The 11,581-nt window shown below is 48.0% G+C and overlaps 1 long non-coding RNA gene across 2 annotated transcripts; it reads left to right on the forward strand.

The window, feature by feature from the left end:
- The first annotated feature begins 5,190 nt into the window (after positions 1 to 5,190).
- On the forward strand, positions 5,191 to 10,086 carry LOC115334170. 2 transcript variants are annotated; one of them, XR_003921062.1, is made up of 4 exons: positions 5,191 to 5,280; positions 6,988 to 7,143; positions 7,235 to 7,346; positions 8,891 to 10,086. It is a non-coding gene; the product is annotated as an uncharacterized LOC115334170 (long non-coding RNA). The 2 variants fall into 2 exon arrangements; XR_003921061.1 differs by lacking the exon at positions 8,891 to 10,086 and having other exon boundaries at positions 7,235 to 8,000.
- The last annotated feature ends 1,495 nt before the right edge of the window (positions 10,087 to 11,581 follow it).

The following is an 11,581-nucleotide window of genomic DNA, read 5'->3' on the forward strand; positions in this document are numbered from 1 at the left end:
AGCACATGCACTTCCAAATGCACACACAGGTAACTACCAATAATCCAAGGAATTTGAGCAAGCAATTACTAAGTGAAAGGTCCATACTACACAAGCACACCAAGGCTCAGAAACCTTTGCTGTGCAACTAGAGAAGAAAAAATAAACAAATAAAAATTTTTTAAAAATCACCAAATCCTAGGGCCCTGTGAGGCAGTAAGTAAAGTTTGGCAACTTCCAAATGCATAACCCGTTGTTACAAGCTGTTCCATGTGGCTCCCCAGAGGGCTGGTCCATAAAGGATAACAACCTTTGCCTGCTGGGAGCTATTAGCTTAAATGGTAGCGGGCTGCTGCAGCATTTAAGCCTGATTATAATAGTGTCATTGGATTTGTATGCGTTGGGATCCATGCAGATGGATTTCACAAAAATTCTAAGAAATTACATCCAAGAAAGGGAGTTAAAGGGATGTCTCTATGCATGGCAAGCGCTGGCTGACTAAAATTGCAAATAGAGGATCGCCAGGAAAAAAAAAAGAAAACCCCAACTAAGTTAAATGAGGTTCAACATTGTGATGGGGAAGTTAGAAGCAGAAACGTTTTCCGGGCTCTGGAATCTGCTGGAACGGGCAGATATATTAATGATCAAAATAGCCCACATCTGTCTTCTTCATTTTTGCATTAAATTCATATTATTTTATTAAGACAGCCTATGGGTACCTGCACATACATTAGGTATGCGAGCACATTAAATCATTCGCTGTGTTACACATGGCATTGCACGAAATTTGGCAGGTATCGTAACCCTCCATGCAGGTGTTATCTGTAGATTAGCACTCCTCTCTTCCCATCATTTCTAGGGATTCAGAGGACAGACTTCAAGCCAGGAAATCTCATTAGATCAGATAGCAAAACCTGAATTTCTACATCCTGGAAACAAGCTGGTAATTTATACCTGGCTAAAGCACATGACCCAGAAAAGCATTGATCTTGTACAATTCATTTGTCTGTCTTTGACTTGCAGACATCAGGGCATTTGCACGTTGCAATCAACTGGCCTCTCCGTCTCCCCATTGAGAAGTTAAAGGACCACCCTCTCGCAGCATCTTCTGCTCAAGGTTTTTCTGTTTCTGTTTTCTTTTGGGGTTTCACACTGAACTATTTAGTGGATCTTTTTGGCAGTTTTCTCCCCCGTGGAGCTGCCAGAGCATCCACACTGTTCCCCAGCTTGCTGGTGGGCCATCCTAAAGCCGCTGAGATGCAGCCAATGAAGCTGGGCTTCCCCCAGCCGTCATGGTCATGGCAGGTGATGGTCACCTCAGCAAACCCAAAAGTGCCCAGCACGGTGCAGCTGGGAGGCAGTGACCTTTCCAGCAGCTTCTTTGTTTACAGAGCCATTTATAAGCTTCTACTTAATTAAAATAATCACTAATAAGCCTGGCAGCTTAGCAGAAGCAGTATGCATTCTTCACGCAGACGCAGAGGATCACCTGCTCCCAGTGTCTAAAGCCATTGCCTTGGCTCAGTCGTGACTTACCAGGGATGTTGGAATGAAGGAAAGGACAAGCAAGAGACATGACTTTAGACTGCCTGAAACAACCTGAAGATAATGTTCGTTTTCAGAGCCAAGCTTCAGCATCCCATCACGTGTCCATCCTTGCAAAGAGTCAGCCAAAGCAGGTACAGGAGGGCACAGTACCCACGACCCGTGCCCGCACACAAGCAGGCAGCCCTCTGATTTCACCCCACTACCAGGGCAATAATCCTTGACTTTACAGCCTCGGCCAGGGTCACCTACCCAGCTTCAATAGGTTTAACCCTTCATTACCTCTCCAAACCTCCATCGCTTGGACAAAAGGTGCCTTATTGCCCAATAATCCTTTTTTAACATTTCACAAAATCTTTCCCTCCTTCTTAAGGCTTAAGGAGAACAAAAAAATGCACATTCCCTATTTAGAAACATTCTTGTGATGTTTATTGGAACAGGCTGAAAGAGCTGAGGTTTGAAAATTAGTATCTGGCAAGGAAACAGTGTCCTCAGGGGCCAGAGAACAAGCCGCACTGGGAGGAAAGTGATGGGACCAGCCTTTAAAGGCTGGAAAATTGCAAACCAAGTGTGCTCAGCAGTATTTTCCTTTATGCAGTTCTTTTATTCTTAAGATGAAAATTGCTCGGGACAAAAGCATCGGCCTGATACCTGGGACAGTCTGCTCCTTACTCTCCTTTTTCCTGTGAAAATATGTGCTGCTTTGAAGAGAAGATATGTTCAGCAAGAAGCAAATGCCAACGTGACCATTTTTAATGCAAATTGTCCGAGATCTCTCCCCGCTCCTCTAATACTGCATAGGAAATCTGTGACAGTGCCTTGGTAGGGCTGTCAGTCTGCGTCGCCTCTGCACTGCCAGGAGAGGTACAGGGGCCCGTGGTGGTTTTACACGATAAGAAACTGCCATGTTCATTTTCCAGCCTCTGATCCCACTTCAACGCAATAGCAAGGGCCTCTTCCACCCCTCTCTGGGTCTTGCCCTCCAGTCACTCAGAGGTTTTAATGAGCGGACAAAGCTGATGCTGGCGGTATCACTGCGAGGATGCTCCTGTGGGCAAGGGTGTCCACAGTGCCCCTTGCACGGGTAGGGGCAGGCGCAGAGGCACGTCCTGCACCACTAATCCCAGCCTCATGCAGCATGCACAGAGTTAAACTCCGCTCTGGTATTCCCGGGGGGCTCATGCTTTAGCTGCCACTCTGCTCCTGGCTCCGGGGATGACGTGGCCGTGACTTTCCCAGCACTTCTTCCCACACTCACCCTCCGTCGGGATTCGGCAGAGCCCCGACCGTTGCTCCATGGAGCATCGCACCGACCCGTGACCCCGCGTGCAGGGCCCAGGCTGCCGCTGTTCACCGCCCCCGCGGACGGACGGACGGACGGACGGGGAGGCAGCAGTTCCCACAGCCTGCGCCGGGGAGGAGGAGATGCAGACCCCCAGACGCAGAGCCCCTGGGAGCCACAAATCATGACAGCCCCCCACCACCGCTCTCCACTGGCCAAGGCACAGATGCGCGCCCCGGTTCTGGATGCTGTGCTAGCAGCCGTACCCCTGAGCCAACCCCGCAGCTCCCTCGGGGTGTCTGCGGGATTAGATGCATGCAGAGCACATGTGCTTTCCAACGAGAGCATCCACATTCCTATTCAATATACCCCCTAGCACCCATCCTCCCCAAAACAGCCCCATGCTGACCGAACTCTGCCTACCCACTTTATTGTCATCTCGACACCAGCGTGCACCATTACTCGGCATCCACAGCATCGCATGCTGATGCACACAAAAGCACATGCGTATAGGGGGATCGGTGCCTCTGGCTGATTGCTCCTCTGACAAACAAATCACACCCTGATTAACATTCCTCTGTCCATAAACACACAGCCTCAGTTGCAGTCCTGACCTGCGCATCACCCGTACTGCCACACGCACCACAGTGCAGTCCACCCATACAGATGCTGGAGGAGCATGGGAGCTCATGCACCATCATTTGGGGGTGCAGACCAGTTTCTGCAAGCCCTTCTCCAGACTTGCACCCTCATGCTAACTGGGGGTGACTCCTCTGCCCCCGAAATGTCCGTCCTGACTACAGCTGCAGAAGGAATACTGGGTGTGATGGTTCAGCAAGTGATGATTCATAGTTTCCAAGGGCTTTAGTAGTATTAACTAATTCAAAATCATTAATTAGCCCCATCTGGTCAGCATGTGACTGAGTGCTACAGTATGCATGCAGGAAAGGTCATTTCCACCAGGTGCCCATACACCTTGTCTTTCCTGTGGAGACGACACTCCCAAAGCAGGAAAGTGGTGGGGTGGAGAGAAAAGAGCCTATGAATAGTGTCCACTGGTCAACCCAACCAGCAGAGAGTCCTTCCCGTGAGGTGAGGTGACTCTATTGCACACCAGGAACACCCAAGTCGATTTTCCCACCTCCCACCTGCACAAGAGGTGTAAGAGAAGATGAGAGGAGAGCCCCAGCAACTGCTCCCAGTCACCAGGATGCCCAAGCCGATGGGAAGGCAATGGAAACCTGCTGGAAGACCACAGCGGGCAGGGAGCTGCCAAGCTGTAATCCAACACGCTTGGCTATTTAATGCTGCTTATTGCAGCCCTCAGTTCTTCCTCTCACTGCAAGACAAATGTGATCACTGCTCCGTATGCTTCACTAGCCTTCCCCAGCAACACTCAATTCACCACTGAGTTTTGCTGGGGGGCAGGATAAGATTGTGCAGATATAATAACTCTATTCATCACCGCCGAGCAGGGCTGGGCAAACAGCGCTTTGTAAATGACTCGGGAAGTTTGGCAGCTCAGATCCCACCAATCTCCCTGACAGGCAATACCAGTGTGCCCTCAAGCCCCAGAGCAGTGCAGCCGGAGGAGCCAGACCCACTACCACCACGCCGGCATGGACCCTGCCACCCCATGGCGCACCAGCCTGGATGCGCGTGGCTGCTGATGGAGGGGAAGGCTCTCACGCCCAGCCTCTCCCAGTGAAAACACTCAGAGCAGTGGGACCACTAAGTCTGGGGGTGCTGGTACCCCACCAATGGTACCCCAGCCATGAGTGATGGTCTGAGGTTGGCTGCTGTGGACAGTGGACCTGTGGCTCCCAAAGGGACCCATCTGCAGCCTCCCATAGACTTTGGGAGCTTTGCACTTGGGCCCCACCAGGTTCCTGTGCCCCCCTGTGGATGTGTTAGCCATGAGAAACCGGGTATCAAAGGCTTTTGGTGCTTTCCCAGACCACTGACACACACGCGCACACACGAACACATATACAGACACACAAACACACCACATATGCACGCACACACACAGCCTGGAGCTGCTAGCCAATGCATCCCCTCCTTTTCTATCCTACCTTAAAGAAATAGCTTCCACTAGCCAAAATATAAAAGAAAATAATAGGTATTTTTAAATAAAAGGTGCAGACACGCATAGCAGCTCCAGCTGCATCCCACGCTGCCTCCTTGTTGTCTCAGCACCTGGGAAATGCAATCCTGCTGCTGGCATGTGGCTTTGATTCAGAAGCTGCATTAGCCCTAATTCCCTGTACCAATATCCTCTGCTGATCCAGGATCTGTGGGCAAAGAAGCCTGAGCCAATACTGCTAATCTCCATAGCCATCCTACAACCTCTGTTGCACCCTACACTGCAAATTGCTTTGCAAGCTGGAGCTGTTGGGAAGTGCTCCCCGTGCGCTGAGCTCACACGGTTTGCAGAGAAATCACTGCAGGGACGTGACTTGGTGAATTCCTGGGTAAGATGGCTATTAAACACCCACGGGCTGGGGAATCTGTTTTAAACTAAATTTTTGGACTACATCTCTTTCTAGGTTTTTTGTTTGGGGGTTTTTTCCAAATTTTTAATCACCAAATTTGTACAGAAGGAGCCCTTTGAAAACCACTAGTTTAGTGCGGCCTTGCTACTATCTAGGCTTTTCATTAGAAGGCTAGCATCTGTTAAAGAAAATCCAAGGGGCTGACTTTTTCTTTCTTGACATAAAACAGCCTTTCCAGAGCTTAATAGAAATTTGAGTAAGGCACTTGCTGCCAAGGATCCAAAAAAATTGATTTAGTGTGTTCAAGTTCATTCATTAGTTTTTGTAAAATATTTTCAAGGGTGAAGTTTCCTGTATTTGTTTCCAGCAGAGTTTCCAGGAATGTGTTAAGATGCTGCTCAGTAGCACAGTGATTACCAATGTTCATTTTCAGGATTAAAAAAGACCAGGTTCTTATGACTATTTTCATTTCACAAACAATTAGAAAGCCATTGCGGCTTCCTGCACAAATGCCGTGTTGTGAGTATTTCTGTACAAAATATGTAGCACACCTCATCTTGTTTAAAGCGAGAATGAATAAATAAATAAATAAATGACACTAAAAATTATCAAAATGCCTTTGAGCAGTATATATTCTGCCAGAGTAATGAAGTCAGGTACACATTGTACTCTGTCAAACCAAACAACTCACTTTTAGTATTCCTCCAGTGCTTTCTTGCAAGTAAGCACTATATTTACTTCCTCTGCTTTTCGTATTTCAAGGAAGTGGAGTTATGAGTACATTACATCAGGGGATGGAGAAGTATTATCCAGAACATGCAAGTCAACCCATGATCGGATCTGCTCTGCAATGCCTGTTCCCATTATACTGGGAGCACGTGGTGAGGTTCTCCTGCCCAAGCATGGTCCTTTGGTCTGAGCAACTCAGCCGTGCAGACAGACACAGCCATGCTAGGGACAGCCTAGGTGTTTGGGTCAGCTTCCCTTCCTTAACGTAAAAAGATTCACAAAGTAGTGAGTAGAGAGGAGAGGTTTTCAGACACAGGAAGAGGAATTGGCATGTTCTTACAAACCACTGAAAAGTCAATTTATTGTTGTCGCTATTTTTCTTCCCTATACTGGAATGGGAGGGAATTACTCACAAAGAGAGTAAAATAGGATGAGAGGTGCCATGCTCTTTCTTAGTGAGACCTTCCATGCCAGAAAGTGCTGAAAATCCTCACCTTTCTGCTTGGTGATGGGTTGGGGGTGCAAACAGCTTGGATGAAGATTCAGGGAAGAGATCTCATGAGCTGGAGTTAGAGGGTGACCAGCATGGCAGAGAGTGTATGGGGACACAGTGCATACAGCTGTGGCTGGTCTGGCCTGGGCAGACTGGGAGGAATACCTTAACAGCAGTCAGGGCTGGAGCAGAGCTCTAGGAAATCCACACAGAAAATGGCAGTGGCCGCAGGGCATGTGCAGAAATATCACCTAACAGCATGTCCATGAGCAATGAACAACTGGGAAAGCCACATAAAAATCCACATCCTGTGAGCACCCATGGAAACTAGCAATACACAGCGGGACAGAAGATTCAGGATACCAAAATTCAAGGACATTTGGCAGGGCAGCTTCATTTTTAAGAAAACTTTAAATTTTGATTGCTACATGGACTGTACTATGTGCATTTATTGTTTGAAATAGATGAACACTTCCCCAGGGCCTGTCGTCCCTCCTGAGCAGACCAACAGATATTGGGAATGTTATTCTCATCCCTGCACCTTTGAGTCCTGGAGCATCCTGCAAGCCGAGCCCAGACCAGCTAAGGAGAGGTGAGCTGGGACCACAACGGGGACAAAAGTAAGGGCCTAAAGGTGGTGTGATACCCAGGACCAGCCTGGGGTTGACTCCATTCAGTCTTTGCAATTATTTTTCCTCTCTTCTCTTCCAGATGCAGCTTCACTGGAGGTGTGGATGGCTCATGGACTATTGGGAAGGAGACAGAGCAGCCTGGAAAATCCTTGGATGTGGAGATCTGGGCCACCAATGGGGTCTTCTGAGCAGTAAGGAGGAAGACCAGGCTTCTAAAAACAATAGAAATGAAAACAGCCATAAACTGGAAAACAATCTTGTGTCTCTGATGGAAAAGATGTGAATCTCAGAGGCTGCAATGACGTTTTATGCTGATGTCCTAATGAAGCACAAGAAAAGACACATTTCTGACTATGGCTGTAAAAGACACATTTGCATAATGTTTGTCTGCAGATTGGGGTGTTACGCTATGATAGCTTTAGAGGAAGGACAGGCTGTCCTCTTGAATGTGTCACTGAAAAATGTGCTTCCCTTGGAGACTAAGGGACAGCATTTGTATTCTTCGTTTGGTGGGAAATAAACAGCCCAGAGGCTGCTTGGTGAGACATTCACCAGGTCACCCTGTGCCTTGGGACAGCAGCAAGGGTGCAGAAGGGTGCCCACCACCTTCCCAAGCACGTCCCAGTCTGGAAAGAGCTGGGACCACTGTGCCAGTCAGGTCTCAGGAGAAGTGAGAGCCATCAGGGGACACAGTGACAAGCACAGCTGAAAACAGGAGCCATCAGCCCCAGGAAGATAACAGTGGGGACAAACAGCCCCCATGCCTTGCATAATGAAATGTATATTTCTGAACAAGCCTGGGTGTAGGGCAGGAAAGTTATTTGTCAGCCAGATATTGGTAAGGAGGGAGGCAGGCATGAGATGTCAGGAAAAGACTAGGGCTGCTGAAAAGGTTGCATGGGTCACCAAGGTGGATGACCATCCATATGGTGACATGTTGGTTTTGTGGGAAATGATCTTCTGATCAAATTTTACTTAATAAAATTTAATAGAAGCAGCAGGCATTTATGTGCTTTATTGCGGAGTGTAACAGAAAGAGAACTAATTACTTATTGCAACCTGAGGCTTAAAAAACAGCCAGAAAGTCAGTATTTGAAAAGCTGCTTTCACTGGCCTGGCTGCTCTGACAGAGCATGGAAAAAGCCATGACAATACCACTAAATCCATCCTTCCCTGTGCTTAGGCAAGGGGACGTGTCCATCCCTGAGCCGTATGCAGCTCCCACTCTTACCTACTAAACTTGCAGGAGGGCTCATATTTTCAAAACTTGAGCTTCCGCATAGATTCTAGCAACAGAAATATAGAAGCTGGTAGCGGACACCAAAATGGACTTTTTTTAAAATTTTTTATATATTTCTATACTTGCAAGTCTCTTGTTGGACCTCAAAGTGGACCTGTTACTCTCTGCTCTTTAGATGATTTATTAATTACAGGCCGAGTTACGGCAGAACTGCAGTTCCCTCGGTTCTGGTGATTTGTGTGAGACTGGAAAAAACTTCGCCCTTTGCAGAAATAAACCCCATGTGCATAGCCAAAAAAGGGAACGTAGTCCTTAAAAGACTACACACACAGAGACACACACACAAACACACACAAATATCTATTCATATATATATATATAGCTTTTGGTGATGTGTCTCATGCTTCAGGACTGAATCTATTTTTATGCTTTCACAAATGACCATGGAAGAGCATTTCAAATGAATCTCAAAGAATAACATCCTTTTGTTCACAGGCACAGACACGCAGAATGGACTTGGCTGAAAAATAAAATAAGACTTTGAAAGAAGGAGAAAGAAGAAAGTTACCTGAATAACTACAGACTTAGAGCTTCTCATCCTGTTGTCACGGCATGAGGTATTTCTCTAGTTTGGAGAAAGAGCTCTGGATTCCCATCTTAGGAAGGATGCAAAGAAGAATATAAGATCTTCTTCAAATTCTGAATGAAAAGAGGCATTTGATACTGTTTTGGAAGCAGTTAAATGCTGTGAACGCTTATAGAGATGTGTTAATTATGGAGTACCAGCTTCTGGCTGCATGGATGCTCAGCCATGGAAGGTATTTTAGTGCACTCAAGGAGACAGCGAGAGCAGACACACCAAAAACCAAAACAATAGGTGGACTCTTATGCTTTTTCTTAAACTTAGAGTGCCAGACCTGGAAGAAAAAGCTGATATTGTTTCTTACTGACCAAATCAAACAGTAGATCTCAGTTTTATTTCCCCAGGAGGAGAGCAGTTACATGCTGGTATGAACATAGCGGCAGGCATTGTGTTCAGGACAAATATTTAGGATGCTTATGGTGTGACATGAACATGAAACAGGCTGATGGAAGCAAAAGGTCAGGTTAGAGAATTTTCTTCATGGTTGTCTTGAATAATCAATCACCAGTGTGGTCCGTACCCCACGATACACCTTGACTGCTACGTGTTGGGTGCAGGCTGAGTGCTGAGCTGTGCAGACTGCAGGTTGGGAAACGCTGGGGTTAATATGGCCTCACGTTATGGCTGAGGTTAATATGGCCTCTGCACATAGCTGTGCTCAGTACCTGCTGCTCCAGCTTCATCTGAAGAGACTCCAGATAATGCATCTTTATTTGTTTTGGAGGAGTTAAATTTAAATTCCCAAAGAAATTCAATGAAACTACATAATAGACAGCACAAAGCCCATGAGCCCAAGCTCTGCGCGCCTGCAGACCACAACAAAATCCATCTTTTTAAAACTCAGGTATTGCAAACTGGGAGAAAGATTTTGTGAGGAAGATGCCTGGACTAGAGCCAGGTTTTGAAACAATGAGGAGGCAGCCTGACCTGTTGTTCCTAAATAAGAATTTAAAAAATACAGCTTCTAACCAAGAAAGCTGCAAGACCCAGAACATTCGTGTGTGAGATCCAAAGTTAGGATCTTAAATTCCTTTTCAAGAACATCAGCAGGAGGAGGACCAAATAAAAACTGTCACTGTTATTTTTCTTGTTGTCATTATATGGTTACAAGTGAAAGCAGAATGGGCTTTTTTGCATCAGAGGATATAATACAATCTGTAGGTGTTGTAGGAAGAAAGAGAAAAGAATAAGCAGAAGGGGAGGCAGGGAAGAAGAGTGGAAAGTTACATAAAACTGCAAAGTTAAAGCCATTTTGGGCAATACAGTTATTAGGAAACTGAAAAACCATGAAGGCTGGAAAGGCTTGGCTTGAGCTGCTGTGCTTGGTGGCATCTGTGTGGTCTACTTGGTAATATGGAGAGAGCCTACCCGTGGAGCGGGCATCCTCACAGAGCCTGGCCAGGCACTGTGAGAGGGTTGGGTTGAATTTCTGACTTCCAGAAGGGGAAGACGAAGAGGGTGGGAGCCCCTGTCAGGTGCCTTCAGCCTGCCCAAGCTCCGGGAGCTTCAGAGCAACTGGGTCTAACATATGGTTTCCAATGCAGCAAGAAAGCCAAGGGGAAGGGTGGGGGCTTCCTTCCTCCCAGGGGAAAATTTCTTGAACCCAGAGGTGCTAACGCCATCCACGCTGCCAGCCACAAGGTGGGACAAATCCTGCTGCCCCTGCAGTGCTGCTCAGCAGGGATGCCTGCTCCGGTGCCACTGGGCAAAGGGACAAGAATTATCAGAGCCCACACAGCAAACGCTGCATCTTGTCCGACAGGCAGGACAAGGTCGTGGGTGCTCACCTATGCAGCCGGCATTCGGCATTAGGGCAGCAGCAGAGATAAAAGCCAGAGTAAAACCACAAAAGTGCAGAGCGTGGCTGAGCCGCGGGGCAGAAGGGAAAAGCACCACGCAAGAAATTGATTCCATTAAAAAGTAATCTCAAATTTAATAAAAGTTATGATTTGATTATAGCCGTAGAACCGGAGGGCAGGGAAGGGAGTACAGAGAGAGAGCTGGGGGGAGGCACCGGGGAGGGGGAGAGCAGTTCTCAGGTCCGGCCGAGCCTCCAGAACGGCTCTCACAGCCTGCCTGGGTGCACAGACCGCCTGGCCGCTGCCTGGCCTGTCCCCGAGCATCTCTGCTCCTGCCTCCATCCCCCTCCGACCGGCAGCACCACTCCCCGCGCTGAGCTCCTCTGTCCCCACCGTGGGACCCAGGCACAGGAGGGTGATGCAGCTGGGCAGGATGGAGAGCGTCGTGGGGGAGCTCATCCAAATGAAGTCAGCATTTATGAGATCAACGCCTCAATGTGCTTGGATGAATGCAGAGAAGCCTTTATGCATCCCAGAAGATGCTTTTCCGAAGCCTGCTGGCACAGCTTCTCTGCGCAAACCCACCCGCTCCGCTCCAACCTGGCTTCTCCAGCAAGGCAGCGGCAGCCCCTTCCTCCCGCTACGGATGAGTCCTGCCTTCCCTCTGTGCTGGCGCTGCCCTAGGGGCAGGCAGACTCAGCGGGTCGGGGCAGGACAGACAGCACAGGGACCTGCCCGCACCAG

The sequence above is a fragment of the Aquila chrysaetos genome, chromosome 22 (genome assembly GCF_900496995.4).
Source record: "Aquila chrysaetos chrysaetos chromosome 22, bAquChr1.4, whole genome shotgun sequence".
Taxonomy (NCBI): domain Eukaryota; kingdom Metazoa; phylum Chordata; class Aves; order Accipitriformes; family Accipitridae; genus Aquila; species Aquila chrysaetos.